General features: G+C 38.8%; 1 protein-coding gene and 1 non-coding gene across 4 annotated transcripts in view; one reads left to right on the top strand and one right to left on the bottom strand.

The window, feature by feature from the left end:
• plce1 (phospholipase C, epsilon 1) overlaps window positions 1-17,735 on the top strand; it is a 324,372-nt gene that overhangs the window by 79,964 nt on the left and 226,673 nt on the right. The window contains exon 1 of one of the 3 annotated variants that reach the window (XM_060841910.1): window positions 4,512-4,597. The exons of the other annotated variants lie outside the window; for them this stretch is intronic. The gene's annotated coding sequence lies outside the window, so the exon portion shown is untranslated. Of the gene's footprint in view, window positions 1-4,511; window positions 4,598-17,735 lie in introns of those variants that run through there. 3 annotated transcript variants of the gene reach the window in all.
• trnal-uag (transfer RNA leucine (anticodon UAG)) lies at window positions 10,321-10,402 on the bottom strand. The gene has a single exon. It is a non-coding gene; the product is annotated as a tRNA-Leu (tRNA).

The following is a 17,735-nucleotide window of genomic DNA, read 5'->3' as shown; positions in this document are numbered from 1 at the left end:
AGTAAGGATTGACACAACTCTAGCTGAGGACAATGTGTGATGTGGACGGTTATGTACAGGGTTGGTTTTCTCAAGCATCTGCTACTCTTGTCCTTTGAGGTAATCGAGGTCACAGCCTTGGAAAGTACTGATGAAGGAGTCTTGGTGAGTTACTGCATCTTGTAGATTCTACACACTGGCGCCATTGTAGTGGAGGGAATGAATCTTTAAGATGGTAGGTTGAATTCCAGTCAACTGTCAATCATCTTGGAATGTTGTTGGAGTGTTCTCATGTAAGCGAATGTATTCCAGCACACTCTAGATGATGGACAGGCTTTGGTAAGGCAAGAGGTGAGTAACTTGACACAGAATTCCTAGTCTCTGACCTCTTGTTGCCACAGTATCTCTCTGGCCAGTCCAGTTCAGTCATTGGTAAAGCCAAGGATGTTGACTGGGGATTCAGCGACATCAAGGGGAGATGGAAACACTCTCTTTTGTTTGAAAATGGTCATTGCCTGTGTTACAACAGAGAGAGAGAGAGACACACACACCCAGACCAAGTCAGCCTTTCTACCTCTGTAATCACAGCACAGTAAAAGTAAAACCATTTAAGACCTTCCAATGGTTCCTAACCAGATGTTCGAATAACCAATGCCAGGCTTTATGAATATAAATTCCAGACAGTTGTCTTGTATCTCAAACAAATGTCTTAACTATTTATTAAATGCATAATAACTTTAGCAGAGGAAAAATTAAACAGCAAGGTAAGCTGATTACTGTTGATGCTTTAAACCTGAAACATTAGTTTTCAGCCCTCATAAGGAAGGCAGACAAACAAACAGAGTTAAAGGATAAATAAAAGAGAATAACAAAACTGGTCTATTACTTAAATAGCTTCACGATGTATTGTGCTTGAGTGCTTTTCTGAAACATCAACTAGCATCCCCTCAGTTCACCCAGGCAAAGGCAGTATTACTTGTAACTCTGTTTGCTGCCCTTTGGGCTTCTGGGGTCTGGTGTATCAGATTAGGCAGGAAACTTTCAAACCTTCATGCTATGTCAGCAGCAACCAAGCTCATCTCCTTGGAAAACACAGTTCAAGAAGCGACTTGAACTCTGGTTCTGCCCTGATAGACTGATTGTCTCTGCCAGGGGCTTCGATTGCATTTGACAGCAGCCATCTGCTTGAACACTGAGTTTCTTCCAGAATTGCCAGAACCAATTCCCAGATACTGACTTAATTAATAGCCAACTTCTGCTATTTGTTTGAACACAATGCAGATTGGGATCACTGTCTCTTTTGGAACCCTTTAAATGAAGACTCAGCCGGCAATTAGCCTCCAGGCCTGGCCCGAGAAACACTAGCTTGGTTTGTCTGTTTCTCTTGCTCCTCCTATAAGCTGTTCCAAACTCCACAAATAATTTCCAGATTGGTTCACACTCCAAACCAAAGTTGATAAAAGAATAAAAATATTTTTAAAACGATATATCCGTGAGTTCTAGTAGCTGGCACTTTGTTAAAGATGGAATGTCACTTGCTACTTATCAACCCAAGTTTGAATGTTGTCTAGGTCTTGGTGCATTTGGACATGGACTGCTTCAGTATCCTGAGCGATTGTAAATGGAACTGAACAGTGTGCAGGTATCAATGAACATTCCCACATCTGACTTTTACTTGGAGCGAAGTTAATTGGTAAAGTGGCTGAAGATAGTTGGATCTAACACACTACCCAAAGGATCTTCTGCAGTGATATACAAAGAGAAATTGCTGGAGAATCTCCAATCTGGTAGCATCTGTGGAGGGTAAAGCAGAGTTAACATTTAGAGTCCAGTATCACTTACCTTTCCACCCCCTTCAGTATGAAAGATGATAGGTGAGAAGGGCAGTCCAATTATTGTCTGATATACCGATCTTTCACCTTGCAGAAATTCCTTTGTCCAGGGCAGATAGCAGGAAGTTTCTCAATGTGATGATCGCGATGTGTGGTGAGTTGGGGGATGCTGCATTTCCTACCACCCAAGCCCCCCCCCCCCCCCCCCCCCACTCCCCCGAGTCCAGGATATGTAAATTTTCAGCAGTGTCTCACAAGTGAGGTAATCCTCCATTGTCATCCAGCACATTTTATACATGTTGCAGAGTCTTCCTGTCCCTAGCAGAATGGATGAATCCAGGCTGAAGGCATGGCTTTTAGTCAGTATAACCCTTTCACTGTTCAGCTCAGCCTTGCTGTAACATAAAACGAAACTGTGCATTACTTTCCCAAAACCTGAGTTTCTGATGCAGTTTATGAACCATGTTGGGTATGCAGCAATTTCATGGATAAAAAGTTGTTGGCTAAGACTTTAGCCAGTTCAGTTTTGTTTTCCTGATTAAGCATCACAGTGGTCTCTGCTGGACCCGAGTCACCTGGAATAAGTCAGAAAAGAGCAGCATTCCCAAGGGCTTTCTGATTTGCTCCAGAACATTTCATTCCTGTGTGCTCCTGAACCTGCTTACACTGGACTGGAAAATAACTGGCCCAAATGTCTAAATGGCCTTTTTTTTAATTCTACAACATCTCTGTCACAACTTGAGATGTATAAAATCTTTGTGAAGAGTTCCATTCTAAATATATCCTGATTTGTGAGTTAGTTTATCACAGTAATGAAGGCCAAGCTGACAGCCAAAGATGACCTGTGTATCAGACGAGGAAACCTGTGTTCAAATCCATTGCTTTTAAATTAAAACCATCTCCAGCCTGCCATCTTTGACAGAAAGGTAAATTGGTAAAATGACTTTCCAACTCAATTTGCATTCAAAGCAAATGATCACAGCACACCATCAATATCTGACCTAACGTGGTCACAATACAATAAATCTCACACATTGCATTTAACAGGCAGTGCTTCCTTCAGAAGGCTATGGAATAAATGTACACAATACACACACAAAATTCACGAATGAAAGATTCAACATGTAACAAAGCATCTCTTATTTGGAAGGGATGACTTCAATTCTCCTGGACATTGACTCACGATATGCTGAATTACAGATGAAAACTTTGTGTGAAATGGAAACATGTAGCACTGATGTCATTGTGAAGTTACAAAGTGTAAGGTAAAGGCAGAGGGGTGCAAGTTTACCTATTATTTATACAAACTTTATATTTAATTATATTAACCATACAAAATAGCTACATCCCTCCAGGTTTTTCTTGTTGAGTAACAATTAAATGGGATAATTAGGGGTAGGTTATTTCTCAGCTGGATGTTGCTCAGAAGCCTTAGAACCACACATTCTCACTGCTAGGTGCACAATGGTATTATTCAAATGTATTCAATTCCCTGCTCTGAATAATGATTTCCCCCCCTCTGTTACAATGTGGCCATTTTCCATCACACTCCAGTACACATCGCTGACTCCACCCAAGAGGTGGCTGCAAACTGCTGAATTTCCAGGCCATGATATTCACACTGACCATCGTAGGCTATCTTCTCCCACTTCCCTTTTAGCCTCTTCTCTCAAGCAGCTTATTTTTGATTAGCCCTGCTGAAGTGTCATTCTCTCTGACAACAAGTCAAAGCAACGTCTTGCCTGATGTAAAATATTCCATAAATTTCAAATAGGAAAAGATTATATAAAAGTAGACATCAGGTGGCAAACCTGTGAAAGAGGGTTGCTGAAGAATGCTGTTAATGCAGCTCATCAATGTAAATGGAAGGACAGCAAAATAAAATATTTCATGTACCTCGTGGCAGGGCTGAGAATATAAATTAACTATGAAATCTACTGCTCTCTTGTTAATTCCACTATTCTCTGTGAAGTGAACCAATGCTAATTTGGGCCATGGGTAATCAGGTGCTCAATACAGCACATAATCCCTTGGGGAAGGGTGATCTGTAACTAAGTGATGAAGGTTACAATTAGTTCTTTTTTCTGGGCAAAAAAAAACTGCACAGGCTTTGGAATCCATTCTCAATCTCTGGTCTAATTCTCGGGTTTTTGCGTGTATGCTGTCTTGGTTTCACTTCGCCAGGTTCATTTGCTCTTGAGAAAGCTGTTTGCAACATGACTCTTTGTAAATCCTCTGGTTACTTTTGCTACATTTTCTTAATGGTTTTTCCTCCTCTACCTCCAGTGTAGGCCTTCTAAGTAGTTTCCTTCTAGTTGCTTACAATGATTAACATTTATTTGAACGCATAGTATTGACATGCTGTTATGGTACAATGACTTGCACTTAATTATGCTTTGGTCAACAGTAGTTTATATTTTGAAAGTGCATTTATCAAATCAAAGAAATGGTGCTGTATAATCACCATTTATTTGATCGTTTCCTGATTTTCTCTTTTTGTTTTACAAATTTGCACTATAACTCTCAACAGGGACTGTAGGAGAAGTGACTTTCTTTTCCACAGTGGCTTAAGAGGTGAGGCAGTGCTTTGTGCAATTCAGCATGGAATTAAAACTTGGCAAGAAATCCACTTCCCTCCAGGCTGCAAGCCCTGCCTCTGCAGGGAGAGTAAGATCAGTACTTTTCTGTCGTGAACTGCAGCTTAGTCCTATCTGTGAGCCTTCTTGATAATCTCCAGAAAATTGTGCAAACAGAAATGTTCAGTTGTTTCAGCGTGGACCGGACAGGTAAGTGACAGGTGTCAGCAACTGTAGTTCTTTGCATCTTTCCCTTGTACAATATCTCCCCCATATCCACCAATCTACCGGTGTGAAATGAACAAAGCTAGTGCCACAGCAAATGTCTCATTTCCCTATAGATCAGAAAGCAATTTTTCTTTAATGGTTTCATAATGTTGCATGTTTACATTTTTAAAGGAATAATTAAATCTTTGTTTAAAGCAGTCATGTAAATGCAGTGACCTTGCTGGTTTTGGCTGAGACTTTCTGCCCAGAATTGAACTGCTGTTTGGGGCAATGTGAAAGATTTTAAACAGTCAAGCATGTATTTCCCAAGCATTTTAACTGAACTAAACTTCTACTGGAACTCTCTCTGATTTATAAGCACTTTCTTGCAGTTTTTTCCTTTGAACTGAGTCTAAAAGTAATAACAAATGGGAAACTGGCCTCCGATGTAGACAGCTGTTTTGTTTCTGGATCAGATCATTGTCTCTGAATGTGCTGAGGTGCAAGGTTCCACAACCACCTGATGAAGGAGCGGCGCTCTGAAATCTAGTGCTTCCGAATAAACCTGTTGGACTATAACCCGGTGTTGTGTGGTTTTTAACGAGGTGGAGGGGGTTAGACTTTGCTGTGTGAAGTTGAGAGACACTGAGGACTTCAGTTCTGTCCTAGTTGAGCATTGCTCTGACAGGAACTGCTGCAGTTATTTTAAAATAGTCATTTTTATTTGAGCAGAGTGTTCACTGGACTTCCTACAGTTGTTGAGCAATGAAAACAATTAAGGGACATTTATTAGTAATTATAGTACCCTGATCTGCTTTGTTGAGAAATTTGTCTTTCCACTATTTGGATTTTGTAATTATCATTTCAATTTGATCTACAAATCTTTAGTCCAATATACATGTTTGAAATATATGGAATGCTTCTAGAGGAAGCTGTCTTGTTGGTATTTTCGAATGAATGCTCTGTGGTTTTGTTCATAGCTGACAGTAAGAATTTCTCAGGCAAAGAGACAACATTGATTCAAATGGTGATCTTCTGCTTATGGCTCTATCTGATTCCCCACAGCTGGATGGGTTTAGGTAGTGGCAGCTGTGGTGAATCAACTCGGTAATTCAGTGATGTTGTGGGAAAATTTGTAATGATCGACTTTGTTCTGGGAGTATACAATGAAATTCCACAGGGAAGAACTAGCAATGTGACTCTGAACAGATACTGTGCAAGGACAGCATGGGGGTGGGAGATGGAGTTGTTAACAATAACCACTGCAACAGACCTCAAGCTGAATACAACGGACCTATTAAGTGAAAGCTATACTTATTCTGAAACCTTGAGAACGATTTTAAGGCAGTAACCTGATCTTGAAGTTCAAATCAACCACTGATTATTTTGACTATGGCCATCTAAGCAAATCCCACCCCCACACCCACAACAGAGAGAAAAAAAAACTCTATCCTGTAATCGCTTGCGTATATCCATCTTTTATCCATCCATATTTATCCAGGTCTTTATAAATAACAAATAGTGACAGCATTTCCAGTCTTGAGCTTGACAGGTTATGGAGAAACCTACATTTGTGTGCATTAATACTCATGGCATTTCCTTGCAATGATACTCACTTTTCTTCTAAATCTATAGATTAAAAAGTCCTCCCTCTGCCCCGTTGCAATCACTGTTGCTGCTTCTGTCAAACATTTCAATAGCAAAAGTTGGGAATGCAGCATAGGTTAAATTATTTTTGGCTGTTTGTCAATCAACTTTTGACCATTTGGAAAGCTACCTAACTTGCAATGAAAAATCAAAATGACATTTAATTAGATTTGACACTTTGCCTGCACTCTCTGATACAATGCACGAATAATAAAGCCAAACAATATATCAATATTGGATAGTTTTTTTTACTGTCAACAGAAGTAAAACTAGCAAGTTCCCACTCTATGAAGTGTGAATAAATCTGTCATTCTTCTATATTCTTATATTAGAAGTCAAAAATGGAAGTTTATGTATTTAGTTGTAACAATGGTTTGAGCCCCCAACTGTTTCCACCAGGTCATTCTTTCAATGCGTTCACACTAAATATGCTGCAAGATTAACAAAGGGTCATTGGCAAGTCACTGATTTCCAACAGAGATTGGAACGATTGTGTGTTAACAAATTCTTCATTTTGTGAGTGTGTCTGGAATGGTTGGTCCCAGGTGACAGTGTAACTAACTGCTTTAACTGTGTTACAGTGGCAGTCTTAGCATTCCTTGGGATGCCAAACAATCAACATTGTATGTGCAACATCTGAGCACCAACTCATTTTCAGGTCATGTACACTCTCTCATTCATCTCTCTCATGGGTAGCCTGTATTGGGCTATACCACACTGTCCTGGAAATATGGACTTTTAAAGTGACACCAACTGGGTGTTGTGATCTCGTGGAGAGAAGGTGGAATGCAGCTTGCAGAGTTACCAAGGTAATTGGATTTGCAGCATTCACGGTGACTATTTCAAGCAAGCCAGTTCATGATCTGATATGGAAATGATTTTGGATGAAACATTTCCACTTCCATGTAAATAACTTGTATTATCATGCGTTGGTTCTGTCATTATCACTTCCCTGTTTGTGTGCCTCTTCATGAAAGTGATGAACTAAATCCTAACCCAATTAATGTCAAAACTTAAGCCTCATAAAGATTTTTGGTCTAAACTTTACCTTTAGCCAATAGTTTGTGACATTTTACTGTCATTTTGAGCTATTTTTCTCTGTTATTCTGTTTCATGAAGCAAATAATTTGAATTGATCCTAATTGCAGCAAATAAACAATAGAATGAGCAGAATCACTACAATTTTTTTGAATGCAATAAACAATATCAGTTATCTTTATATATCAGGTTTCTAATACACTTCTTCCAATGCAAACGCAGGTCACTTGTATTTTGGTGTGACATTTATCACTACAAAACAATGTAAGTGGCACAATGTAATAGCACAAGTATAATAGGATCAGGAAAAAACAAGTATCCGAAATACTGAGAGGAATGTTATCCTCCAGAAAAGTAAGGAGTGAATGATGTAACTCGAGCCAATCTTTACACATTTCTACAAACATTTATTAACAGAGCTACACATTACAAATGTGACCTTTTAACCCAAGAAGGAGAAAGTGAGGACTGCAGATGCTGGAGATCAGAGCTGAAAATGTGTTGCTGGAAAAGCGCAGCAGGTCAGGCAGCATCCAAGGAACAGGAAATTCGATGTTTCGGGCATAAGCCCTTCATCAGGAATGAAGGGCTTATGCCCGAAACGTCGAATTTCCTGCTCCTTGGATGCTGCCTGACCTGCTGCGCTTTTCCAGCAACACATTTTCAGCTCTTAACCCAAGAACCACAGTTCAGTATGTTCCTATTTATAATGGATAACTAATAGTCTATTGATCCATACCACCAATTAAATATAATTAAAGGGACCTGGTTCAAGTCCCATCTGTTCCCGGGTGGTGTAATAACCTCTCTGAATAGATTGATCAGAAGATACCTATGATTAAAAGGGAGCAATATTCAGCCACACAGAGGTCAGTATAGCTCACGATCTTCTATTGTTTCACAAGTACTCTGTTAGGCTGACTGTTGATGGTTGACAAATCATTTTCTAAAGCAGTTAGAAAGTTTTCTAAAACTTTTTTTTTTAATTTGCTCTGACCTTATACCTTTTTTTATTGGCGTTCTTGTAAGAATGTCATTTGCGACTTGGGCTAACCTTGGATTCTAGTTGGAGAAGAACGTGATTAACTAGCATCTCTAACAGAAAACATTGCCCAATGTCTGTGATATCTCACTAAGCCTGGCCAATAGAAGGCATATTTATTTAGAAATTCAATGCCATTTGCTACCATAAAGTGTTCTAAATCTCTACTTAAGTAAATCACAATGCTCTGACTTAAGGACTTCTTTCTTTACAACTCAAATTAATAACAATAAGCTGAAAAATGTTGAGGGTGAGAAAAGACCCCTATTTTGTTTTTAAATCTATAATTGTTTCAATTAAAACTCTAACAGTATTTGGAACATGAGCAAGGATTTGTCTCCATCACCCCAAGAAAAAATCATTTCAAGTATTTTTACTCTTTTGAATAAATCTTCCTAATATCGATATTAAATGTGAGTGTTAATAATTTTTTAAAATGCTTCTAGCCCTTGTTTCCTTATTTATTTGAAATAACTTGGTTTTTTAATCTTTATCTATCCTATTTTAGTACTTGTGCCCCTAATGGCACCAACAATGCACTTTGGATTATGAAGATTGAATTCCTCTAAACTTACTGCTCACTTTTGGCACAATCTCTGATACACCTTTTCCAATTCAGATGCAGGTCACTTGTATTTTGGTGTGACACTTATGTCAACAAAACAACGTTAGTGGCATCTGATTGGTGTTTAGTAAATCCTTCGAATAATTCTTATTGTTTAACAGAAACACATGTTGCTTAGATATAGGCAGAGCTGTTTCACCTAGAACCCTTTCTAGAAACTCCATAATAATTAATTGCATTAATTCTGTGTTCGTGATAAACATTTTCCCAATACTCTTCAGTGTTTCAAATTTGCAATTACTTAATTACTTAACTAATCAGAACTGTTAGGAAATATTATGTTCAATTTTGTGTTTCCAAACATTAGTTCAGCAGCTTAACAACTAGGTTAGTAATGAAGGAGCAAAGATTGGTAATTGTACGTTCTATTGGACACTTCTCCAGTTTGTCCTTGCCTCTCTGTTAATCACTATTCCAATCTGTGATCCAACTTGGGATCTTTGCTATTTGTAATCTGTTTACAAGATCTCCATGTGGAACTTTTTCAAAAGCTTTCGAAAATTCCCAGAGACAATGTCTATTGATATGTATAAGTAATATGAGGAAACTTCTCAGGTAAAATAAGCTCCATTCAAATTCATGCCGACATTTTGTTCCTAAATACACTATATATCCCTCCCAATGAATCCCCTCAAATGGTTTCTATTATTTATGTGTAGTTGCTGTTAGTATGATTTTGTTTTTCCCTTTCTTCCAAAATATTGTCAATGCTGGTGATCCTTGCAGTGGGGTGCAATACCTGACATTTTTCCCAACTCACCATGTTTTGACTGTTAGTGTCTTTAACTTATCAAATCAGTTTGTGATAGGATCTCAGCTAATGATAATAATGGACAAGTCAGATCCCAGATGAAACCAAGCTGGATAGAGTATTTTTTTCTGCAGTTGAATACGTGGTGGTTAGTCACTGAAACTCATTCACACCAATAATGGAACTTAAGTTTGATACACAAAATAAAACCAAAGTAATCAATAATGTACATAAGATAGTTAGAAAGATTAGATTAGATTACTTACTGTGGAAACAGGCCCTTCGGCCCGACAAGTCCACACCGATCCTCCGAAGAGCAACCCACTCAGACCTATTCCCCTATATTTACCCCTTCACCTAACACTACGGGCAATTTATCATGGCCAATTCACCTAACGTGCACATCTTTGGACTGTGGGAGGAAACCGGAGCACCTGGAGGAAACCAACACAGACACAGGGAAAATGTGCAAACTCCACACAGACAGTTGCCTGAAGCGGGAAATGAACCTGGGTCTCTGGCACTGTAAGACAGCAGTGCTAACCACTGTGCTGCCCATTTTTAAATACATCAATGCTTAACACAAACATTACCTCCCTGCAGTGCAAACTGCGACCCACAAATGGCAGTGGTGGGATTCGAACCCACGCCTCCTAAGAGACTGGAGCCTAAATCCATCCCCTTAGACCGCTCGGCCACACTACCACGCTCAGGAGCAAAACATAGTTTCAGCCTGTTTTCCAGTGCTGTCCTTTTACACATAATCATTTCAGAGAAATTTTAATCCTATCTTAATTCTTTGAGTTTTTACTTAATTGATTCCTCCCAGATTCCTTTCCTTGAACTATAGAGGTAATTTTAAGATTTCTTTTTAGAATTTGCTGGTGTGAATCTTTCACAATTCAAATGGCTTAATTTGTTTTTGGCAAAAGTGAGGACTGCACATGCTGGAAATCATCTGGATTGGAGTGGTGCTGGAAAAGCACAGCAGGTCAGGCAGCATCCAAGGAGCAGGAAAATCGACGTTTCGGGCAAAAGCCCTTCATCAGGAATCCCTTCATCACTCTAATCTAATTTGTTTTTGTGCTAACAACTTGAAGATTCCTTGCAAACTGTAAAACTATGGCAAGCGTGACTTCTTCCTTTGAACTAAAAACTTGATTCTCCTTTCCGAACTAAACTCCTGTTTCTTCTGAACTGAGACCTTGAACTTTCTGTTCTGTTATCATAGCTAAAACTGAGCTTTCTAGTCTGTTGTAAACTCAGCGGTATAAACATTCCATCTATTAACAGTGTAGTGTTCTCTCAAGCACTTGATTGCAGTCACATGCTTGTTGAAAATTGGTGGACTTAGATTGTTGTTCCAAAAAAAACCTTCTGACCAGTATAAACAAAAAGAAAGCTTGATAGCCCTGATCCAAATCCATCTGCCTCTGTTTCAAAATCCACAGATTCATGGAGATGTACACCATGGAAACAGACCCTTCGGTCCAACCCGTCCACATTGACCAGATATCCCAACCCAATCTAGTCCCATCTGCCAGCACCCGGCCCATATCCCTCCAAACACTTCCTATTCATATACCCATCCAAATGCTTCTTAAATGTTGCAATTGTACCAGCCTCCACCACTTCCTCTGGCAGCTCATTCCATACATGTACCACCCTCTGTGTGAGAAAGTTGCCCCTGAAGTCTCTTTTATATCTTTCCCTTCTCGCTCTAAACTTATGCCCTCTAGTTCTGGACTGCCCAACCCCAGGGAAAATACTTTATCTATTTACCCAGCAATATCCTTGTAAATAATTTCTGAACCCTTTCAAGATTCACAACATCTTTCCAATAGGAAGGAGATCAGAATTGCATACAATATTCCAACAGTGGCCTAACCAATGTCCTGTACAGCCGCAAAATGACATCCCAACTCTGACCAATAAAAGAAAGCATACCAAACGTCTTCTTCACTATCCTATCTACCTGCGACTCCACTTTCAAGGAACTATGAACCTGCACTCCAAGGTCTCTTTGTTCAGCAACACTCCCTGGGACCTTACTATTAAGTGTATAAGTCCTGCTAAGATTTGCTTTCCCAAAATGCAGCACCTCTCATTTATCTGAATTAAACTCCATCTGCCACTTCTCAGCCCATTGGCCCATTTGGTCAAGATCCAGTTGTTATCTGAGATAGCCCTCTTCGCTGTCCACTACACCTCCAATTTTGGTGTCATCTGCAAACTCACTAACTGTACCTCTTATGCTCGCATCCAAATCATTTATGTAAATGACAAAAAATAGAGGACACAGCACCAATCCTTGTTGCCTCCAGTCTGAGAAATATCCCTCCCACCACCACCCTGTGTCTTCCATCTTTGAGCCAGTTCTGTATCGAAATGGCTAGTTCTCCCTGTATTCCATGAGATCTAACTTGCAAATCAGCCTCCCATGGGGAACCTTGTCGAACACCTTACTGAAGTCCAAATAGATCACGTTTATCACTCTGCCCTCATCAATCCTTTTTGTTACTTCTTCAAAAAACTCAATCAAGTTTGTGAGACATGATTTCCCACATACAAAGCCATGTTGACTATCTCTAATCAGTCCTTGCCTTTCCAAATACATGTACATCCTGTCCCTCAGGATTCCCTCCAACAACTTGCCCATGACCAACGTCAGGCTCATTGGTCTATAGTTCTCTGGCTTGTCTTTACCACCCTTCTTAAATAGTGGCACCACGTTAGCCAACCTCCAATCTTGCGGCACCTCACTTGTGACTTTCGATGATACAAATATCTCAACAAGAGGCCCAGCAATCACTTCTCTACCTTCTCACAGAGTTCTCATCCAAACCCTCAAATATAATGCATATTGTCTATTTTTATCATTTTTTTCCATTGTGGATCTAAAATCCTCTGCATCTCGGATGTGTTGCAAAATCTAGGGAACAATTTATCGTCTTTAGTTATTAATATAGCAGTTGTGACTGAGAGACTGTCAGTAGTTGGCTATTGTCATCAGCAAATGTGATTTTTCTTACCTCTTGAAATAAGTTTAAATTATATATAGGAAACTCAGCTAAACGGGGACAAAATATTTTACTTTGCCAGTCTATAATTACGTAAGCAATCCAAATAATAATCCTAACAGAAATGGTACAACCGTTAGCATATTGTTGTGGGTAGAGGGCACTTACAATGTCAGTGGCACAGTGAGATCTTTGCATTTTACAATTTTTATGGTTATGCACACTAAGTGTTCGTAAATAATTTCAGGTGATTATCCTATCCAGCTAGTCTAAAAATGTTATCACTGGAACAGTATAATGAGGGCAAGGGAGTTAGAGGTTGGGCCAGTAAGCTTTTCCAACTCAGACACTCTGTTGCTATCTCTTAATAAAGTTAAAAATCACAGAACACTAGGTTATAGTCCAACAGGTTTATGTGAAAGTACTAACTTTCAGATTTCCTAATAAGATGGTGCAGGGATTGGTATAGCAAGTGGCAAAGTCTTCCACTGTGAACAATGATAGTAGTAGCCAAATGGTTTGAGAAGGTGTAGACTTACCTCGCATCTGTGCCCCACTCTCCTCCATCTCGTTGGCTACTATCGCTACTATCCAGAGAATTGACGTGTTTAATATTCATTCCACAATCTAACTTAATTTCTGTGACAATGTAAACTTCAGACCCTTAATAACTGTTCATGGATTGAAGGAATCAACAAAAATAATCTATTACACACGGAAAATAGCAGTTTGCCTCTGTCTGGAATGAGCTGTTTCTCAAAATAAAAGGGATATGGAGCTGGTATAAAGGAATTAAAAAGCAACGTGTGAATTAACCATCCTTGGGAAGAAGTGACGATATCAAGTTGCTTCCTGGGGACAAAGAAGATACCCCTGTTTGATAGCTTTCTGCCTCATGACAAATGAGCAATTAAGACTTTGTATGCAGAAGGAATGTCCTGAAGTAAATGGGGTTAATTGCAGGAAAAGCTATGTTTTAAACAGGCAGCTAACCACAAATGTAACAGGGGGTGGGATCTACTTCTGATAAGAAGGCAAGCTTCAGACTGGAGTTCTCCAGAAATTTAATCAATATTGGGGAATGGGAGAATTTAGTGAATCATCAAAAATATCATACTACAAATTTGAAAGAGAAAATTGCTTACAAATCCAACTCCAGAACAATTCAGTTACAGAACTTTGAAGAACACCACTGCATAAGGATCCAACCCTGGACAATTCCAGAGAAAGACATTATTGTTTGGAATCCCGGCCAGACTCCTCCATTAATCGGGAATAGCCAAATTGGGTTGTGAGATTTAAGTTGCTTAGTGGAGGGGTCTTATTTTGAAAGTCACATGAAATAAAGCTTAAATAATGTTTCGGTATTGGATTGTCTGCGAGATCTTTTAAAGTAAACAAATTAAAAGTAACTTGTAGTTATTTACCTGTAACACATATAGGTCGAGGAAGATACTTTTGTATCTTTATGTTCCTTTTTTTGAAGTCCATATTTTGATTCTTCTACCTTGAAGTTGTTGTTTATTTGTTCTAAAATATGAAACATCATTGATAGATTGTTCCAATGTGAGAGATTCACTGGCTATATTTGATGAAGAACAGCACACTATTCTGATGTCCTGGGCCAATGCTTCACCCCAAATCAATACTTTCAAACCAGCTATTTGTTTATTGATCTCACGTGCTGTTTCAGGAACCTTGCTATGTGCAAATCTGCTGATTTGTTTGCCTTCAAAACAACAGTGATTGTATTTTAAAGTAATTTGGTTATTGAGCATTGTATGTGTGTATGTGTATATCTCAAAATATATTCTCTCAGTTCCTCATACTGGTGAGCATGCACATTTCAAAAATCTGATGTATGTGCATTTTGTTTTTAGACAGCATTCAGAGTAAACTTGTAAACTAGGGATTAAAATATGGTTAAAGTTGTCAAAAATGAACTATATGTTCGACCTGTGTTCAAAAGTAAAACTTACTCCTTATTTGAGTTCTTTCAAACAGTACCTTTAATCTAGATGAATAGGGAACCTTTTCTTAAATAATTGAGAAATTAATAGATTTTTGTTATGTAGTGATTTCTGGATTTTAGGCTACCAGTTTGGTGGACAAATGCATATCAGTCTTTCAGTTCTGAAAATGATTGTTAACTAATTTACTGCTACATGTAAATAATTATTTCACTCCTGTGATTTTACTGTTGTGAAAAATCAATTAGGAATGATCCAAACACACAGTTCCAATATTTTGTAATTCCCTCTAGCTCCCTGCCCCTGAATGCCAAATATACTTTACAATTTATGTGTTTCATTTCTTCTGTCAGTATTCCAGATGGAAGGAGTTCAGGAGTGGACTGATGCTGAGCTCACTCTCAGCTCAGATGCAAAAGCTGCTACAGTGGACATGAGCTTATCCATAACGCAACCCATTAAATTTTCAAAAATGCTTATCAGTCTATTTCTCCCCACTCTGACTCCTCACATTTCCATTTATATTGTAGAGTGTATGCAGAAATGTTCATCACTGATCTCAATTCTCTTCTAGAATAATTTGTCATCTAAATTACACACAGGGTCCTTTTATTAGTTTGAGAATTGTGTGGCTGCTTAACTTAGGGATTGGTATGAACTTAACTATACTGTGGGTCGATCTTGATTGTAATGTCCTCCAAATTTATTTACTGCATGTTTGATGAATGCGCTATTTCATGCAAAATCAAGTAAGCAGAAAGTTGAATTATTGAAAGGGATGGATGGAGGAGGGGTGGTTTGGACAGCTGTGCTGTTGTTGATTGTTTGCAGATGTTTGGAGAGAGATACAGTTCCCGCTGTCTTTCTCCCAACCCAGAGCTAAGCTCAGACACGAAGGTACAGGATGTGAACTAACGTTCACATAGAATAAATCGTTCAGTCACTATCTGAATTAAAAAGAAGAGTGAAACATGCAAGATAACGGTGACTCAAAGAACATCTCTGCTGTTGAAAACAAATTTTAAAATGTTTTGAAAATGCCATGGAAGTATTACTAGGCATGATTTTGAGTAGCCATGGGAGATAGTTAAAGTGATTTGTATTGATTCAGTGAGAATTAAAGTTGGCAATTTGACATCTTCAGTCCCCTACAACCTCAAATTTTCTCTTATTTCTGCTTCTTGCATTAAACAATAATCTATTTCTAATGGTTTGGTAGGATTTATTTTATTTATGCATACGTTGTTCAGGTTAAAAGTCAATGTTTAATTAGTATTTGCATTTTGTCAGTCTGTGTCAAACAAAGTTCAACAACTGATGTTTCACATGGTGGCCATGTTGGGTGTAAGTAAGTGATTTCTCTTTTGAATAGCAGAATTACGCTAAGGCTCTGTGTGGTTATCCTGACATTTCTTCATGGAGTCACTTCACCTTTCCCTTATCTTGTGTTTGGTGCAGTTTTAGCTCAGTCACATCTTTTTGAAACTCACTCTCCTTTTTCCCTTTGGATTGTGACAATGTCAAAATGTAAACACAACTCTTAGCTTCTGAGTTTGTTCGGATGGGACCAATGTACCAAAGGGACAGTGGTATAACATCTTCTGGAAATCAGTACAGACACTCACTTTTCTCCTGGCAGTTTGGCCACCAGCATAATCCGACAGGGTTTGGTGGAAGAAACAAGCCTCTGCAAACTGTTTGTGTTAATAGATGGCACAGCAGAATGTGTCATTCTGAAAGTCATGAATTTTATGATATCCCATCAGTCAGAAATCTTGCATGACCTGTCCTGACTCCTTTTTTGTGAAGATAACGTCACTTTAAGGTGAAAACAGCATTTCATGTAATCGAGGGCACCCTGCAAAATATTTCCGTGAACCATGTAAGTAAACCTGCATTATTGTTTGGGCTTGATGAAAAATAGAAGTTGAATTTCTTATCTTACATTTTTAAAAAAATTAATTAATTGTTAATGGACAATCACGTCACCCTTGCAGAATAGTTGCAAATAGTATTCAGCTGGAATTCTTTTGTGCATATTGTGAAGAGAAACTAAAACAGCAGTATGACAGTAGAGAATATAATTGTGCAATCCTTGCATTCAGTAAGTAAGTTTGTCATTCAACATCACAAGGAAGAGTTGTGTGGTAGGTAAAGTACCAAAATTACCTAACGTGAGACCACTCTGTTCAACACTGTAACATTTGTCTGTGGAAAGATTGAAGCTTAGACCAACTATGACTGAATAGAGATACTGTGGATGTGGATAGGTTTTGTACATTTTTACGCCCTGACTTGTGAAGCATTCATTTCTCAAGAAGCCATCTGTCTGAGTTTACCCAATGCCGTATCCCCAGAGTGTTTATGACATTAATAGCTAGAAGAAAATGTGATTGTACGATTCAATTGTTCGCTTGCCTTGGGTAGACTGCAGCTTGTTGGTCTGCAGTTGTGTTGTTTAATCTAAAACTTGAACAAATTAAATGGAATAAACTTTATATTAAAATAATTCAACTTCCTTTATTATCAGCATGCCACAATCACCATATTCTGTCCCAACTCCAGGAATCAATGTTATGGTTCCCCTGTGCTTCAGTGTGATTAGTTGTCAATCCATAAGTGCCTTTGTGATGGTCCATCATTCCCTAAGTGAGTTTCATGGTGATAGTTCCGCACTGTAACAGCTCACTAAACCATTAGTGTCTCTGTGAAGGTTCCCCAGTCATTTAGCATGTATCACTTATAAAACCAACCATTTCCACATCTGGAAACTATTGTCCCAACATTCAAGTCCTTGAATATGTTGTCACCTCCCAAGTCTATTCCCATCTTTCACAGAGGTCTCTATTTGATCTCAGTAATAGCAGCTGCAACAGCTCTCATGAAGCTTCATAGCATTAATCCTCCTGCCACTGGCCTTTACATCTACTCCCTCAGCCACTGGTCCCTTGTGGCTGCTGTATCGACTGACTCCAATTTTTCGCCTGCACCAAATGTCCCTGAAATCTTTATGATTAGGAAGAGGAGCTGCACGATCACGGAAGCACC

This window comes from Hemiscyllium ocellatum, chromosome 22 (genome assembly GCF_020745735.1).
Source record: "Hemiscyllium ocellatum isolate sHemOce1 chromosome 22, sHemOce1.pat.X.cur, whole genome shotgun sequence".
NCBI classification, from domain to species: domain Eukaryota; kingdom Metazoa; phylum Chordata; class Chondrichthyes; order Orectolobiformes; family Hemiscylliidae; genus Hemiscyllium; species Hemiscyllium ocellatum.
This window is presented reverse-complemented; position numbering and strand designations above follow the sequence as displayed.